Source organism: Cydia splendana, chromosome 2, assembly GCF_910591565.1.
Source record: "Cydia splendana chromosome 2, ilCydSple1.2, whole genome shotgun sequence".
Classification (NCBI taxonomy): domain Eukaryota; kingdom Metazoa; phylum Arthropoda; class Insecta; order Lepidoptera; family Tortricidae; genus Cydia; species Cydia splendana.
This window is the reverse complement of record NC_085961.1, coordinates 16,527,919-16,548,271: the sequence shown is the minus strand read 5'-3', so window position 1 is coordinate 16,548,271 and position 20,353 is coordinate 16,527,919. Positions and strand designations below refer to the sequence as shown.

General features: G+C 38.4%; 1 protein-coding gene across 1 annotated transcript in view; it reads left to right on the top strand.

Moving 5' to 3' along the window:
* Positions 1–20,353, top strand: part of LOC134805052 (cuticlin-1) — a 109,158-nt gene that overhangs the window by 47,611 nt on the left and 41,194 nt on the right. The gene's annotated exons all lie outside the window — the stretch shown is intronic.

Below are 20,353 nucleotides of genomic sequence, written 5' to 3'. Positions count from 1 at the left end.
AACATTGCAACTACTTTGTGACTGCAATATTTCTCAGCCTTAAACCATATTTATACATCATAATTAACAAGTTTCGTAGTATGTAAAGCGTTATTTCTGTTATTTAAGTATAGTATACGCATCGAAGTACTAAAAATGCTTCAAATAATATAGTTATGAACACAGGCACTGAGAAGTAAACAATTTCATTTCCGGCTAAACTAAAACAATGTGGTGGCGCGTTGATTATATTACACTTAGTTTATCAAATCACTCGAGCAGTTTAATTCCCCATAATAATTTAAGTCCTATTGTAATATAAATGCATACAATATATAATTACGTCTTGTAATCCGTTTTAGAGATGGCGTATTAATGTCACTTATTTTTATTTAAGTATTTTTCCATCTGACAGTTTCCATTTGACAGGAACAAAATGAACGAATGAACGAATGATTTTGGCATAAAGTAGTCGCAAACCCGAAACAATGTGTGCACACGGCGACCACACTTTATGTCACTTTGTGTCATGTGTCGACCCTTCCCCATTTCTGGTAACTGTGTCGACACGGCGACGACTCTGCGACTGGAATTGTGACCGAAACAGACGGTGTCGACACAAGATGTGTCAACACCGCGTCGTAACGGCGACTGGAAATGGTTGTATGGGTAGTTTATACAACTTCTATATTGAATTACATTAATAGATAACAACTTGGTAAGATAGTTTGGAATAATTAAACTTATTCGGATTAAACAAGTTTTCAAGTTTCTTGGATTCATTTGAACGCATACAAATTAAAGTTAATATAAATATATTATGTTAGGTACTACCTAGGTTGAATTTCGGATTAGCAACATTACCTACACAATTAAATAAAGTTCAATTTAATCTGAAATAGGTACCTACCATAAACCGGCCTAAACATATTCGCCTTAATAAAAAAACGTGGACCTTGGCATGATACAAGTAAATTCTATTTTTGTTTGACTAGCTCTTATCATGTATCTTAAAAGAAAGTTCATTAAATGGCATTTTATGTTGTGGTCACACGACTTAAAATCGTTTTAATTACTATTCACGTTGCATAACACTGTTAATGGTAGTTTGTTTCCGTATTCACTTATAAAAATGGTCAATTAACTTACAAATTGAGTTTGGTGCTTTTATTACAGATAAAGTGGTGTTACTTGTGCTCGACATGCTAATGCCCAATCTTAGAGGATATAACCAACGGAGACGCCATGTCTAAAATTTTCGGTACAAAATAGTCCGCCGTTTTTTGCGGAGGAGGGGCATATCAAATGTATAGGTACGTCATGTCAGATAAACGTCAGTCCATACATATGGTTGACATATGGTTGACCATTGGCCGCCTATTTTCGACAGAGGGGAACGCCTGTTAATGGCGGCTCCATTGTTAATTACTCCGAGTGCCCAATAGATGATATCCTGCTGTCACCTCTATTGTGATAATGACTTAAGTTTCAAGATCATATGTACTGGGACCGTGTTGAGCACCAGTACCACCACCTTATTCTGTTGTTATATTTATTAGATGAACTAGGTACTTGTAACTGAAATAAAACCTTTCATATACTTACTAAAGAAAAAGTGACCAAACCTCCGGTGGTCGAGGCCGGAATCCAACCGGCGTCTTCATCAGCTTACAGCTTACGCGGCTAACTCCTGACCAATTAGTGACCACTACCAAGCAACTGGGTGACCTTAATCAATTTTCTTTAGGTCGTAGTTTTGGTAGTAGTATTTTAAGTTTAAACTACCATAGAGTACCTACGTAGAACTGAACCAACAAATTCTTCAATAAATCCTTTTTAAATTAAATACTGATTTATTAAGAGGCATTATAGTATTTTGGGGTCCTGTCCTCAATGCATTTGTATAGCGTACCCATGTCATTAGGTCATTACTAATATTTAGGTAGGTAAAAGGAAATTACACTCGACTGCAGTACTGCAATGGGTAAATCTAAGCTGCCTCATTTATGATTTTTAGGGTTCCGTACCCAAAGGGTAAAACGGGACCCTATTACTAAGACTTCGCTGTCCGTCCGTCCGTCCGTCCGTCCGTCCGTCCGTCTGTCACCAGGCTGTATCTCACGAACCGTGATAGCTAGACAGTTGAAATTTTCACAGATTATGTATTTCTGTTGCCGCTATAACAACAAATACTAACAACAGAATAAAATAAAGATTTAAATGGGGCTCCCATACAACAAACGTGATTTTTGACCAAAGTTAAGCAACGTCGGGAGTGGTCAGTATTTGGATGGGTGACCGTTTTTTTTTTGCTTTTTTTTTTTTTTGCATTATGGTACGGAACCCTTCGTGCGCGAGTCCGACTCGCACTTGCCCGGTTTTATTTTTATGTATGACGTTTTAAATATTTATGTAGGTACATACGACAAACAAGACTATTAGTCCGTCTAAGTCTAAGCTAATCTCCTGCACCGACTTGAACAAACCAAAGTGAGGTAGTGTCGTTACGAACGTCACATTATCATATAATTTGTATATTAATGATGCCAACTTTGTTATTGCAAATGCATGCAGAGTTAGCTTGGTCCGATACTGGGCATATATTTAAAATACCGTATGTACAAGTACATCTCTTACATTTAAACTAGACGCTATCTAGTTCAAGTAGACAGCAGTGGGTTCGTTGACAGACTGACAGTCGTTACACGATCATACTTACACAGGCAGGTACCAATAAATACACCCAATAAACTACGGGCTCGCCTATACGAGGTTCTTCGTCCTATGATAATTATTAATTAGTTACAATATATGTAGAACTTTGTAATAACGAGGCAGCAAAATGCCGTAGGCACTTTCGCTGTGAGCAAAGCGTAGTGCGTGTCTCGCACGCCTACTCTACTGTCTATGAATATACTGTGCCAGAAGCGAACAGTACATTTATTTATTTAATTTTCTGGCTGTAATTTATATGTGGTATCTTAACGTGTTTAATTAGTTTTAATGGGATCGCGTGGGCTGTACTTACTGTTCTTATTATTTTTGAACTATACGTTTTTTGTTCGCTCTCAATACTCTGCAATAACGTTTTAATTGAAGATTTTGATTAATTATTAAGTACTTTGACTGAAGTAGGCCGTGGCTTCAATAAATTGACTCTAAAGAAACGTATAGGTACGTATATATACATACCTTCGGCCCCAATACAGATCGATATGTTCCATTTTTAAGGAAAGAACTAACGGCCCGATCACCGAATGAAGAACTAACGTCACTTTTGACACTGACACATCTAATCCATATCGTTTCTAGATCTTATTAATTGACGTATCTTAAAGTTCGAATCGGGCAGTATGTAAGTTAAAAAATATAAATTGAGTTTAAAAACGTAGGTATGTAATGTACCTTTATTGCATAATGATCAATAGTAAAGTAATAAAAGCAGATCTTTTTCACGTGGTAGCCGTGAAAATAACGAAACAGTACAAAAAATAGCAACGAAACTCCATAACATTAACTTGGGGGCCCTATGTGATTATCCAACCAATATAACGATAAACAGCTGTTCAGACCACGCTAACGTGTAATTTGCCCGCGATACTGTGTCAGCCGCATAAATACGAGAAATAGAATGATAATCACCAAATTACATGCTAAGGGCATGTCGATGCCGCGATCCCCATAAATTGAACATTCAGTATGATTCTTAAGCGTGGAAGTAAACGCCTTTAGAGATCAATAGAAACAGAATGCATTATTAGGTTAGAGAGATTCGTAAGAGTTTGACCGATTTTGTATGCTTTGATGTGGTTTCTTTATTTCGTGGCTTGTATATTGAAGGCTATTTGTTGTTAATGTTGTTATACTACTTTATTTACTAGTTATGTCGGAACTCCGTTCTTGAACAGTTCATTCAAACGTAAGACTTTTTACGAGTAGGTATTTACTAAGTAAAAATAGGGCTAACTTGGTACACTTGAAACGGGAATAAAAACATTACAACATTTTTTAAGGGTAAAGTCAGAATACAGCTCAGCTCAAAAGCTCCATATGGTATGGTAAAGCTTAGTAGGTGGTAGTAGTTGGTAGGTATACCTATAATATGGTGAATGCACGACAAAATGATCAAGTACGCACCTGGGTATACCTACTTTTGTAAAACTTCTTATTAAATTCAAATCCTTTGCAAAAAATCGTAAGCACTTTCAACGTTACGTTACTAATACAATTATAATATTTACGATGTGGAAAATAGCTGCTCCCAGAATAGAATCGTACCTCATAATTGTAACGGTTTACAATGATCCAATCATTTTGTCTGCTTTTGAGTTTGACGAGTCAGTGACATCAATTAAATTTTAACAATGGATAATTTAAAATTAACCTCAAATGTCAATCAAGTTACGGTGCGGTTTTTCATATGAAAAACTTATAAATTTATGTAGGTATGTAACTACACATATAAAAAAAAAGTTTATTTCAGACGTAAGTCCATCAAGGTTAGCCTCATTATTACTAAACTTATATATCAATTCAAATCAAATCAAAGCGTTTATTTTCAGGCAACTAGGGCCCATATATACATACCTTAAAAACTAACATACATATATACAATAAAAAACCGGGCAAGTGCGAGTCGGACTCGCGCACGAAGGGTTCCGTATCATAATGCAAAAAAAAAACGAAAAAAAAGCAAAAAAAAAACGGTCACCCATCCAAGTACTGACCACTCCCGACGTTGCTTAACTTTGGTCAAAAATCACGTTTGTTGTATGGGAGCCCCATTTAAATCTTTATTTTATTCTGTTTTTAGTATTTGTTGTTATAGCGGCAACAGAAATACATCATCTGTGAAAATTTCAACTGTCTAGCTATCACGGTTCGTGAGATACAGCCTGGTGACAGACGGACGGACGGACGGACGGACGGACGGACGGACAGCGAAGTCTTAGTAATAGGGTCCCGTTTTACCCTTTGGGTACGGAACCCTAATAAAAACTTAAATTCTAAAAAAAATCATTTTCTGGACGCAGTTTTCTGTATATATATCCAAGTTTATAAATATCCAGGATCAGGTTTATTATACAGCCAGAGCGGATGAGCCATCGCGCCAAAAGTATCTGCAACACTCGAATACTGTGCCGTGTGGTGCCGGCATCAGAAAAGAATAGCACCACCCCATCTCGTCCCGTGGGTGTCGTATAAGGCGACTAAGGGAAAACTGGCGACAGATATGCATATGAGCAAGGCTCGCCCGTATCCTTTTAGCGGGGTCCTTGCTCACAAGAGCTGTGCGCGCGCCACATCGAAAAAAAAAACCCCTCGAATACTGTTCCAAATAGTGATATTATCTAGAATTCGCGTTCAAAAGTATCCGCCACAGTCTTAGTTGTTCTACATACAGATACAGACACAATATCTATTTTTGTTAACCTATTAGAAAATGATAGATACTTATGACACATAAATAGGTTACTTTTGATGTTGACTTACGTACATCGTGCAATATTTATGTAGGTTTAAAGTGTTTAAACTATGGCATTTATAGCACTAACTATACAGAATTTACAGCACGAACACTGACCAGCCACACGACCACTACAGAAAAGTCGAATGACGACCGCAGAATGTTATGGTTAAGGTAAGGCTAACCACAGACACCTGCGACACGAAAATAACATTCGTAAAATTTTTGAGCTACCTATTTATTATTTTAACAGATAACCTAATATTGTATTCGGTTAACCATAACCTACGTAGACAATTACAATGTGACTGAGTTTTTTCAGGAAAATATCTATACGAGTAATGTAGTAACATAAATATGGTACTATCATTCCCAAATATCTATAAAAGAAGCCAAAAGAAATCTGGTAAACTCATCCTAATTAAACTAGCCTTACATATATTTATGTATAGTTAGGCACCGCTCTTTGCCAGCTATCATTTGCTGTCTTTGAATGCCTACCAATAATTACACATAATACTTATAAGGGAACTGAAAATAATATAATTAGTAAAACATACAATTAATTTATTTTACAAAACCATAGTTTTAGGTACATCTTTCCAGTTTTCATACTGAGTTAAACAATTGAACGTGTTAAGGTAGGTCCAAACAAGTGCGTTTTAATGCGCCGATGAAATCCTTAATCCTCATTCAATAACAAGCAAATTACTTAATATCGTTAGTTCAGTTATATAGGCCTTATGGACATTTTTCGTAGGTCGAGATTATACATACGAATAGAGAATAAACCCATTCAATGGATATTGAGTATTTCGACCAAGTTCTAGCTGTCACTACTCAGGTGGCCACTGACGAGCCTTCCAACAGTCCAAATAGCGTGGCTGCAATCCAAAATCGGTCCGTGAATGTCAAAAACGTACAATGTTTAATATTAGGATGCCGTCTGAATCCTTTGTAACCTTCGAGCAACACGGAAGGGAGGCGGCATTCGCACTATTTCCCCTCTGCCGAGGTACAAGATTAGCGCGTCAATCTAATCTAGCGCGGGTAATAAAACTAGTTGCACTTGGATTTTTCACTAGACCGAGTCCAGACGCGCGCGTGAACACTGCTGCATACAAATGCCTGTTTGCTCGGTTTTTTGTTATAAAAAGAGGTCAGGGACATCAAATTTACAAAAAGAACGTGTCACATTTCACATGTAATATTTTTTTTTACATATCATTCGTTTAATTACATTCAAACACAATTATTATATTTTAGTCTCATGTAATTGTTGGATTTATCGATTTTGCTCGCTCAGTACAAACTGCGGATCGGTCGAGCGACAAATCCGACTTCTCATCTCTCAGAATACAATGACATACTTCAACGAAAATGTGTTAGTGTGCGTGTTGTGACACTTGTCACTCGTCCGTACACAAAAAGAGATCGAGGTTTGCAAGATTTGTCTTTTACGTGTGTCATTTTCTATGTATTTGTGTCGTCATTACAGATTGGATTTTGTATGTAAGTGTGTGAGAAGTGCGACTGTGTGCACCTTTCCCCCCGCGAAAAATGGCAGAAAGATTTGTACGGTGAGATATCGCTTGGGCCCCTCCCTTCCGATGTGTCGGAAGCCGGTGTTGCTCGAAGTTTGTAACGGCATCCATTTGGAAGGCTCGTCAGTGGCCTGCTACTAAAGTAACCTAGTTTCCTATTGTGAAACCTTTTTTACGTTTGCAAATGGCCAGTTAAGCGTATTGCTGTTGTTACCTATCAAAACTTGTTATCAGGTTTCAAAGTAAAACTGAGATTCGGATTGCTTTGGAATATGATAATTATTTGCTATTTAAGTTTTTCATGAGTTTGACACTACGAGTATGTTACTGCATGATTATTTCTCGTTTAACAGTAAAATATCTATCTTGTATTCAATTAACGCGGTGAGAAAATGACATGTCTATCGGGTGAGGCCGTCGGCGGCTCTAAGCTATCATTACCATTATGATCGGAGCGCGGATATTTATGTTCTAGATGAAACTATTAAACTTGTAAAATGTTCAGTTACTAGACACAATATTGCAGCAAAATGCTACAAGAAGACAAATGTAATAGGAATATCAAAAACCACCGCCGCAATTACTTCTATGTAAGTTTTATCTAAACGGAGACATTTAATCACTACAAACTATTTATACCATACATATTTATTAATCTAAATGAGCATAATCAAAAACTATAAGAAATAGTTTTTGTACTTAGAAACCACGAAGAAAATTATGAAGATACAAAAACATCTTCATCTTCATCCTCCTCGCGTTGTCCCGGCATTTTGCCACGGCTCATGGGAGCCTGGGGTCCGCTTAACAACTAAAGGATGACTCACGTTAGACCGGGCCGTGTCCGGACCGGAGCTTCCGGCGCAACGTTTTCTATGGAAAGCATCACGTGATCGCCTGTCATTTCATAGAAAAGTAAGCGCCGGAAGCTCCGGCCCGGACACGGCCCGGTCTAACGTGAGTCGTCCTTAATCCCCAGAATAGGCGTAGGCACTAGTTTTTACAAAAGCGACTTCCATCTGACCTTCCAACATTACTATATTATGTAATACATCCCAATAATTTACGTTGTTATAATACTGCGCTGGAACAGAAACTACGCTCACCAGCCATCAACGTAGTTGCCTACATTGACGTCACGCCTCTTCCATATCTGCTAATTTCACGATTCACACCACCTGGCGAGGTGGCATTGACCTTCCACTAAGTCGGTTAGTACGACGACACTATGCCAAAAAACTTGAAGCATATAAGTACCTACCGATGTAATGCTACCGACTAAGAGGCGTGGTTTCTAATGGTGGGAGGCTGACTTACAGGATTGCGTCATTGTTATAATGAAATTTGTACATAAGTAGGTATTTACATTTAGGTACAACGTTTAACGTTAAACGTAGCGTCCATCAATAGAATCCTAGACACCAAAATTCGACTTTAAGTCTATAGGCAAACTATTTAATTTACTTTTGCTAATTTTATTTTTGTTTATGGAATTCATTGTTCTGATTTTTTTTGTTGTAAAATAATACTATTTAATTTACCTATTTTTTTAATATATTTATTAACATTTAAAAATATAAAATAAGAATAACCTAAAACATTGAATCCTTAAAATATACATAAAAATAGAAAAACCTAAAAATAATTCAAATAAAACTTAACCTACACTAAGCTTAAAATAACCCACCCTGCATCGTACCTGGCTCAAAGGTCCCCATAATGCCTGCAGCATTCCTCCGCTGAACTGCTATGGAGACCTGTTGAACCAAGTACGACCCAGAGCGAGGATCACCACCTCTCTCCCTCAAACGCCGGCCTGTTTCCCCAAACAATTACAAATGAGAAATAAGAATTTGCTTATAAGCATACATACTATATCGCTGGCCCAAATATTACAGGGTTCTATGTTTTATCGAACTGAAATTTGAACATTGTCATAGTGACATTAAGTCGAATTTCAACTAACTTGTAAATGTAACATAGAACCCTGTAATATTGGTCAGCGATATGTACATAAAATTAGCACCAAGTACCACGTAACTAAATAAATAAACGAGTGAGACACAAAACTAGCGGTAAATTCAACTAAATGTTGTACTTTTATACAACAGTGCTAATCTAATTCAATTAAGGAAACGGAAAAAAAATATTGTAATGATTGTTTTATATTACGTTACGTCTAGCTCTTAAGGTATATAGTATATAGTATTTTTTATTGTGACTCAAGTCAAAACACACACCTATAATTGATACGTGATTCTCAATGTACATATTATGCTAAAATATGTATATTTTGATTATTTTGGTTATACACGGTGTAGCCTGTAACACGAGCAAATAATTAAAACATAGATTGTACTCCTCAAACGGTGACACTTTTGTTCTACAACTTTTAAAAATTATGAAGTATTTAGAGTCCCTATTTTTCATACAAAATAAATATTATTTTCAATGGACGCCATCGCCACGCCATATCATTGTGATTGACGTTGCTTGTCACGCCTTAAACATAACAAAATTCGCAATACATTGCGTCTTAGAATAAACTTTAAAGTGTATTAAAAATCAAACCCCAAGTTATTTTTAAAAGTAGCTGAACAAATGTTGGTCAGTATGAGGAGTACAGCCTACAGTTTAATTTTTTGCTCATGTTACAGGCCACACCCGGTATATCAGTAAATATTGATAAGCTAAAACAATAAATTGTTATGTTAGGGCTCTCTTTTTATTATTGTCAGATAGATGTACAGACATATAGACAGGACATATCTACGCAAATTTATACAATAGATATTATAAAATATAAACGATCATACAAATAGGTAGTTATACATTTTTTATCTTATCTTTAACATTAATCTTTTCTTATTATGTTTGAACTTCGAAGATAACGTGAAAAACCTGTTGTTAAAAAAAGGAAATAGATGATATTAATTACTATGCCATAAATTTGTCGGTTAATTAAAATAGCTCGTTAGATTTTTCTTTCAAAATTTTTTTCTAAATATATTTAGTTAGCGCTAAAATTATGAAATGAACACCAGGTATAGAAGAAATCTAATATTTGAACTAAAATTATTATTCTTGGTTTAGGTGAACTTTCGTCTCCGCGCCTCTGACATTCTTGTATAGTGCGTAACCGTCGTAAATTTGAGACTTGCCTCTTGATCAGCACGTGACGAAGCTTACAACACTTTCTACATGAACGAGCCTAGAACCGCTTCCTTGATGTACTACCCTATTAGGTAGGTATATCTTTTATTTGTCTTGCGTATCAGTCGTATCAATGGTCAACCCATTCGTCGCTTGCCCTCGTGTCCACATAAGATGTTTAAAAACAATATTCGTTTTAATTTTCTTATTACCTTTATTGGGCTTCTGTCCACCTTCAATAGTATCTCTTTCTTTCAAGGTCCAACCCTTTCATACTACGCTATGCTCCTCTTTATGCTGTTCTGAGATATTTTTATGTAATATTCTCTCACAGTTTTCAAATAATCCGAAACTTTCTTAATTTCTAGCAAATTAAGTCACATTCAAGAATATAAGGATGTTTATTAGAAATAGGATGTCAAACAGTACGATTTCCTTTAATTCAGTTATTATCTGTTTTTAACAACCATAGCATAAATGCTACTAAATAGTAGGGTTTTAATATTTTAAGGCTCGTCATATTTCCAAATGGACTTCCGTCTGTAGGTACAAAGCTGGCGTATGAGTAATACCCATGGGCTATGAATGAATCTACGTAATGGTGAAAGTGTTTGTTCTTACCAGTCCAGCGATTAGTCACCTACGTTAGAATATACGGCGTAATTACAAGACCTATAAACCTATACAAGTTTAAAAAATAGTTTCTTTGGTACAATATTTATGTAGCAAATTCTCAATCAGTGTGCTGATTTGTGACATTAAAAAGATTTATGGAAGAAATGAGTTTTTAGATGCATAGGTATGCGGACTATGCGGCAGCTAAGCTTAGTGCTTCTTCTTCTTCTTTATATTTAAGAGCTTTGCTCTTGTCGGTGGAGCAATATCGAAATCGTCCGTTTCTTTGTCAACTCCTTAACCTACTGGTATGACACGACCTGAACCTCTCCTTTTATTTGGTTGAAATAATTTATTCTCGGATTTCTCGGTCTTCCTCTTCTTCTTTAAGCTTAGTGCAGCAGTGCTAATATCGAAAGCAAACGTTATAATTCTCATCGATAAATTTCTCCGCTCCAGTTTCATCATTAATCATGCGCAGCGCTAACGCGAGTTCCATCCACTTAATTCATAATCAGCTTGTAAGCTATCTCAATTATTTCCCTTAAAGTTGTTCAGGGATTTGAAGTGGTAGGTACATATATATAACAGATTGAGATAACTGGAATTACTTGTAAGTATTTATTATCGTAAGAATTTTTAATATAGTAGATACGTAAGTTAACAGTTTTGTATGCAAACAAACTTACTGTCCGCCTGATTGTACGCAGTCTCCATAACCTATGAATACTTAGCGACACTCGAGGTTATACATGTACATCGCCGATACTTCTATTTAATCCCTCGAGAAAACCGCGTTATGGGACTTGTACAAAAGCTACCACGAGATTTTATCTATCTGAAACTGTAGACGCTAGTTTACATGTCTGGTCGATATAATTAGAAATTGGCTTGGTCATACCTAGCCTGTTTACAGTATACGCTTTTTTAATAAAATTACACATTTGTTACATTTTTATCTATCAAATATAATCCATAATTTTGCCTAAAATTGTATTGGCTGGAGTAAAATGTGTTAATTCCTATATAATTTCAAAGTCAATAACTACCTGGTTTTATACGACATTATAACTGACATAGAAAGGCAGATGTCGCACTATTACTGTACGTCGCATGTGACGTCGCAACTTTATTAGAAAAGTGTCACATAAGTCTATAGGTTCTATGTTCATAAGTTGCTACTCTTTCTAAGGTGTAGTATTTTCTATATTAGCTAGTCATGACAGTAATGACGTACACTAGACTTTTGTTCCCATTGCTCACCGAGCAACCAACAATTGGCACAGCAAACCGGTAATATGTAACCTGGACATCGGCAAACATTATTTGTAATGGCAGCTACACTTATATGGTTCGCTTGGGTGTTATAGGCTCACCGGCGCTCGATAAGCTAATGCGAAAAACGCTCCAGCAAGCAGCAAGTCGTTAGTGCTAATACTGCTAAATAACTGATTCATCAGTAATGTAATTGCCGCAGAAAATGCGTCAGTTTCTCTAGTCTCAGCGGCATGGATTGCAGACCAAAGCTACATAGCAAATATAATTTCTCTACATGCCCACTTCATCGATAGGTAATAAATATCTTAATATTCCCACACAGCTGTTCTTAGAGACGTGGAATTTGTTTTGATACTAATATTATAAATGCGCAAGTAACTCTGTCTGTCTGTCTGTCTGTCTGTCTGTCTGTCTGTCTGTCTGTCTGTCTGTCTGTCTGTCTGTCTGTCTGGCTGTCTGGCTGTCTGGCTGTCTGTCCCTGTTACACGCTTAAACCGCACAATCGATTTAGATGAAATTTGGTAAGGAGATATCTTGAGGCTCGGGAAAGGACACAGGATAGTTTTTGACAATCATCATGATTATTCCACGCAGACGAAGTCGCGGGCAGAAGCTTAGTTATTTAAACAGGTACCAATCGCTATGTAGGGAAGATTATATTCGGGACTTCTCCTTAAACGTTTTCTTGACTAATTTTATATCATCATCATCATCTCAGCCATAAGACGTCCACTGCTGAACATAGGCCTCCCCCTTGGACCTCCATTCGTACCGGTTGGAAGCGACCCGCATCCAGCGTCCTCCGGTGACCTTAACAAGGTCGTCTGTCCATCTTGTGGGTGGACATCCTACGCTGCGCTTGCTAGTCCGTGGTCTCCACTCGAGCACTTTTCGACCCCATCGGCCATCTTCTCTGCGTGCAATGTGGCCCGCCCATTGCCACTTCAGCTTGCTAATCCGGTGGGCTATGTCGGTGACTTTAGTTCGTCTACGGATCTCCTCATTTCTGATTCGATCACGCGGAGAAACTCCGAGCATAGCCCTCTCCATAGCTCGTTGAGCGACTTTGAGTTTTGAGATGAGGCCGATAGTGAAAGACCACGTTTCGGGACGGACGGACAGACTGGGATGGGCACAACATTGGCATTTGACATAAGTTTCGTCTTGTCCATGTTCATTTTCAAGACCACCCGTTGTGAAACTCGGTTGAGGTCATCGAGCATCATGCTGAGTTCCTCCATCGACTTTGCCATGACATCGTCGGCAAACCGAAGGTGAGTGTTGTATTCGCCGTTGATATGGATGCCAATTTTATATACTTACCAATAATCCAAATACAATTAATAATATTCAATTAATAAATGTAATAGACAAACATTTGTAAAAATCTTAGTAGGTACTCATCATTTTCAAGGAAGATGCTAGAGAAAACTGTTGTCCGTACTTACGAGCCGTACTTACGGCAACTTGCGAGTACATCAAGTGCGTTAATATTCTTAGAGAGTAGCAAAATTACTTGCGATTAGTTCGATCGGTCTCTATAATTCCAGCACTTGCACAGAAACACATTGCGGTTACTTCGTAATAACATAATGATATTATTAAAACTTGTGTACTCGATATTTATCACGTACTTGAAACGTGAGTCTATTATTTTGAACATGGTGAATCTTCAAATAATGTATAGGTGTTGGCATGAGAGTTCAGTGTTAAAACCGAATAATAACGAATTATTTCTAAATTTACAACACGTCTAGGTACGTCTGCCCAGAAAACTTTCACGGGATAAGATGAACATCTAGTTCAAACTCGTACTAATTACCTACGCGGAAACTTTGGTTGTAATTTGATTGTAACCTTTTGTTTGTGCACTATACCTACTACGAATGTGGTTTTTCATATCTTTTTATGAATACTCCGATGGGGTTAGAGTAAAAGATATAAGGATTTAGCCAAATCTTTTTTATTTGTGGAAGGTTCACATAAGAGTCAGTGTTGAGTGTTTTAACGTTTCCGATATTCCGATGATCAATAACGTACAGTATTCATATACACGGGTTTAGGAACTTCATATTTATATCGATCTTATTCGGTCAGCATTCCAACCCAGTCCTTTTTTGATGAAAAAGTATTTACTAGTAGGTATGTTACTTATTTACCCTTTAAACCAAATGTGCCTTCATATTATGCAACATTGCTCATCTCATCAAAAAACCATTCCATCTTAACCCAACGCACGTTATTTTCAAAACCCCGCTGTCGTTTCATAAAATGTTATACGCGTGACCTCAACTCTGATGGTGCTAACACTCATAACCGCATGAGCATGACTGTCACATCAGTTGTCAATAATCATCAAATACATTCAATAACGATTTCCTATTGTTTTATTAATGATATTGCCTATTGAACTTTGCCGATTGTTATGATAATCAAAACTGATCATTATCTCCCTGTTAACGATAACGAAGCTACCTTGGGTTTTCAATTTAAATAATTTCGTCGATCTGACCATAAAAATAATTATAATGTTTCTTGAAAAAATATCTCTCTCATGTAAGTTTTTTCGTAACATTAGAAGGTTGGCGTCAAAACCACTGGAAACTTCAGCACTATATCTTTTTAATTGACATATTCAACATGCTGTGGTATTTTATGCGTTATAACACCAAAGTGGATACTAAAATATTCAACGACTGTGTCTATCGTGATATTATATTGTTTTGTTACTAATCTTACGGCAATTGCATTAGCCGCTGACAAAGGAATTATGAATATAAATAATATAAGGACCTAAGTAACATACAATCAGTTAGTTGCAGCGTATATGGATACATTATAGAATAATGAATAGAAAACTAAAGAGACAATTTGAGAATAAACGGCGGTAACTATTGAGTGAGAGTATCTGCTTATACTGGATGTTTAAAACGAACTTTCTCCTCAAGTATGCTCCGGGAATCTGGACGGACTGCTTCACACAGGAAATAATAGGGATCTAGCTACATACTTAATATAACTATGATTATATCCTTGGGCATAAAGGGGAGATAGCGTCTGGTTTTTGTTAAGCAGAGCAATTATTTACTGAATGCTTCACTTAGTGGATTAATGTGAATAAATCTACCTTTGACGGCGCATTGAAATTTACATAAAAAAAATGTTAAATGCTTGGTTAATTGACTCTTTGTAATTTCCCACATGGTGATAAAACAGATTATAATCGATGTGTAATTATCTATTTCTTAAGGAATATTATATTTCCATTTAAGAACAATGTTTTTAACATAACAAAATAAACTTAGATACTTACCCACTTCTAAGCTTTCGTAAAACATTTACACTTGGTCTCGCAAAGGCCGACAACGCACTTCAGGTAATTTGTCTGCTCTAAAAATAAAAATATGTATATTTAAATGTAATAAACATTGATATACTATAGTTCAACAAAATGTCTTTAAACAATTTGTCTAAATTTTAATCTCATAAACCATCAATCACAACTCCGATTTTTTTTTAAATCATTTATTACCCAAATCATTTCAGTGTTCGTTCGAGTCAGTTAACCCAAATATGATTAAGCGTTCAGTAATATTTCACTGCCATACAGAATACTCTGATTCATACTCATAAGCTACCCGTGTCATGTGATTAATGTTTTAAATATGTAGGTACCTTTCTTTGAGGCCTGTGCCCAGCAGTGGGACGTTTATAGGTTGAAATTATTATTATTATTCTCTTTATTCATCATCCTTCTTAGGCTAGGGTTTTTATAATATGAATATAAAAGTAAAATATAAAAACACTTACAAAACAATAAAAAATACATATAAACACATTATAAAAAACCTAACCTAGGGTGCCGCCAGCACCGGGGCAAGGCCCAAGCTACCGGTGGTCAGGGCCGCAGAGAGAGGAACCGACGTACTATCCGCGCCGTGTCCAAAATCACCGCCTTCTGCATCCGCCCCTTGATCCAACCACCTAGCGAGAGTCTCTGAAGATGTTGGTCGAGACTCTTCGCTATTAGACCGTTCACTGAAACGACTATCGGGACAATGATCGTCGAATCAACATCCCACATGGCGGTTATCTCGTGAGCCAAGTCTAGGTACTTACTGGACTTGTCCTTCTCGGCCTTCACGAGATTCTAATCATGGGGGATGGTGATGTCAACGAGCACGGCCCGGCGTTGCGATCGATCTATTATCACAATATCAGGCTTATTAGCTACAATAGTCTTGTCAGTGATGATAGATCGATCCCAATAGAGCGTGGCACGACCATTCTCGAAAACAGGCGCAGGTAAGTACTTGTAGTACGGTACTTCGCGGTCCACAAGGCCATATAGAAGAGCAAGTTGCTGGTGAATAATCCTGGCTTCGAGATTATGTCTGTGCAAGTACTCGCCGTTAGCAAGATGAGAACAACCGGAAATGATATGCCTGAGTGACTCTCCGGGACGGCGGCATGCCCGACAAATGTCGACCGTACCGTTCTTCAGGATATATTTCCGATAGTTGTTCGTTATCATCACTTCGTCCGCAATTGCACAGGCAAAACCCTCGGTCTCTCCGAAGAGGTCCCCGAATCGTAACCAGTTCACCGACGCGAGCAGGTCCACATCGGGTCCCGTGAGGGCCTTATAGAACCGCCCGTGTAGCACCTTACTGTCCCATGCCGCTTTGCGATCCGCAGTACTTAGTACCACAGGTTTGCGCCAGTTCTCGTTTGCCAAGGAGAGCGGCGTGAGGTTCCTGTCTACTGCCACCACATCACGATGCATCCCACACTCGTTGTTAAGGAAATAATTCCTGAGATTGTACACCTCGCGGTTGTGGAGATCCTTGGCGTTTAGGAAGCCTCGGCCTCCACACTTCCGTGGGATGTACAATCTCATAACTGACGAGCGTGGGTGTAGCATGCGATGTGTGGTGAGCAGTGATCGGACCCTCCGATCCAGGGCGTCCAGCTCGGTCTGAGTCCACCTTAGTATGCCAAAGGAGTATGTGAGAAGAGGCATTACCCAGGCGTTGAAGGCGCGCACTTTGTTGCCTCCTGACAAAAGACTGTTGAGTACTTTTGTGAGCCGACTGAAAAAGCGCTCCTTCACCGACCGTCTAATACCTTCTTCCTCAATACCCAACGACTGTGACATACCAAGGTATTTATAGGTTTCTGATTCAGAGATGGATCTGAAAGACATTGTCTCAGAAAGTTGTAGATTTGTTGAATTTACAACTTTCCCCCGCTGTACATGCATAACCGCACATTTATCGACACCAAACTCCATGTTGATGGCATTACTGAAGACTTCGGTAGTTTTCAGTAGCTCCACCAAGTCTTGGCTATTTGGTGCAAATAATTTGAGATCATCCATGTACAGAAGGTGAGAAATGACTTCACCCCCTCTCCGAAGCCGGCAACCTAGTTCTAAATCCTTCAGCAAGGTACTGAGAGGATTCAGAGCTAGGCAGAACCACAGAGGACTCAGACTATCACCCTGAAATATTCCTCGCTCAATCCTTATAAAATCCTGCGGGCCAGGGCTCTCATCCCCGCCTCCTGGTTGACGAAGGACTGTGGTCCATTGCCTCATACACGCGCTTAGAAAGGCTCTTAAAGCTGTATCAACTTTATACAGCTCTAAGACCCTCTCCAGCCATGAGTGAGGCACCGAATCATAGGCCTTCTTGTAGTCAATCCAGGCTGCTGAGAGGGCCCCCCTGTTCCGCCGGATTTGTTGTCAGATGGTCATGTCTATGAGGAGGAGCTCTTTAGTACCACGGGACCCAACCCTACATCCATTTTGAGCAGAGGCCAAAATATTGTTTGCGACAATGTGCGCGTTGATTTTTGCTCTCAAAATGGATGTAAGGAGCTTGTAGAGTGTAGGCAAGCATGTGATGGGTCTGTAGTTCTTCGCTTCCGTGGTACTACCGGACTTATAGAGCAGGAAGGTGACACCAGTTGTTAAGGAAGGTGGGGGAGAACCAAGCTCGAGGGCTTGTTGAAATTGTGCTGCCAAGCAGGAGTGTGAGCATCGGAACCATTTTAGCCAGAAGTTGTGCAATCCATCCGGCCCAGGACTTTTCCAGTTCTGGGCCGTGCGAATGGCACAACTTACGTCATCGGGGCTGATGGTGACTGCCCCCATAGGTTCGATGGACGGCATATAGCTCAAGCGACTCCTCTCTGGACGGCCAATGAAGGCAAGCCAGAGCTGAGAGTCCTGCGGGTCCCCTTGGGGTCCACTCCGACCGACGAAGACACGCCGGAGACGGAGACCCTGACCGACTCTCGGGAGCACTCGGGTCCGTGGGGTCGTTACTCCCCAACAGCTCGCCACAAGCTGCCCTGCGGGCAATTATTTATTATTATTATTACCTTTCTTTAAAAATAACACTGATATCCACCACACCGGTACAGATAAGAATTGAATGACCAGGATGGGTTGAACTTTTGCATGCACTTAAAATGCTAATATGACTTTTACTACTACAATTTTTTCAAAATTTAGTAAAAACACTTTTTGTCCCTTCGCCAGTAGGATATCAATTCCTCTAGATTTATACATTATAATATTATGCACTAATAATATATACGGGTACCACGCATACTTGAAGTGGTAAACCCGTTCAGTTGCGCAGTTTTTGGTGCATCCTTGTACAAAAATGCACGGTACCTACTCACTCACACATCGCCGAGTCGCAAATTCCTCGTGGGAACGGCGCGAGCGACGTTCCAGGAACGTGCCTCGGCCCTTCATCAAATCGCTCGCAAAGATCACTAAACTTAAGCAGATGCTGCGGAGCGAATCGGAAATATTTAGTAGTTTCATACACTTATTGGTACTTTAGAGATGTGTGTTTCATGAAGCACAATTTTGATAAATGACGCTCTTAAGATTTTTAACCTAATCAAATCAACACCTTATAAAACAAAGTCCCCCGCCGCGTCTGTCTGTTTGTGTGTTTGTATGTTTGTTCGCGATAAACTCAAAAACTACTGAACGGATTTTCATGCGGTTTTCACCTATCAATAGAGTGATTCTTGAGGAAGATTTAGGTGTTAATTTGTTAACCCGTGCTAAGCCAGGGCACCCGCCCTGGCTAAAATAACTATATAAAATGATTATTTGAAAATAAAAGCATTAATTATGTAGGTACCTATTCCCATTAAAGTTAACCCGAGGAATCGCAGTTTAGGTACCTACTTGTAAGTTAAGTTCCTATTTAATCTGATTAATAGCTAAATGATGGACTGTGGTAACCGAATGGTAAAGCATGAAGCTACCGAACCGGTGGACGTGCTATTTGAGGAATGAGGACCCAGGATCACGTCAGATGAGTTTGTCAAAACTTATGTAGGTTCCTAGGTAGCATTTGATATTTATATTTACCTGCAGTTTTTTGTGAAATACAACATCGCGAGGAACCTGTATACTTCTGTAAAGAGAACATAGCAAATGTGTGCACCGTTGTGGGCTAGCATGGCCCACTATATGTATAGGTACTTAAGCCAAAACACCTGCCGGTTTCAAAAGATTTCTCTGCAGTGGGGCTCACAGGCCTGTGATAGCGGAATACGATACACAGATTTATTTTTTGTAAATTTATGACCTTCGTGTATTTCGTTAGGTATAAGTTTCTACACTAAAAATGTAATTGACCATTTTATACTAAAGCCAACTGTTTTGTAGCACTTCTGCAGCCAAAATATTCTTTGCAGTACAAGACCGCTCATCGTTTAACCAATCATCCAATTTTAATGAAAGAGGTTATTTCAGAAATTATGCGGTCCTTGTTTAGTTTACACTCTTCGGAAAACCAGTTGTGATGTACTTCGGCAAATAACCGTGTAAAGTAAATCGCCATTTATATGTTGCCATTAAACTAGCCAGTAGGTAAATTAATACCATAACCCTGCTTTACTCCCCACTGGGTAAATTTGCTCCAACCGTTTTTTTTTATGAAAACTGTATCACGACCTCATTTAAGTACATATGTAGTGCATAATCATTTTCCATCGTATTTTCACGGAAACTTATTACGAACGTGTCTTGCTATTTCAGTCAGTCTCGGTACAATAAGTACTGAGATTGACTGAAGTTGCATGACAAATACGAACGTTTCCGAGAAAATATGATGGAAAACAAGTATGCACTACATCTGTACTTAAAACTGTATCTGTACTTCGTGAGCCAGAATAACTAGTATTAACGTAGTACAAAAGTATTGCTAAAAATTAGACAGTTCCTAAATTGTTCTCACGACCTTCTTCTAGATGTGTAGTAACATACATTTGTGTGTCAGTG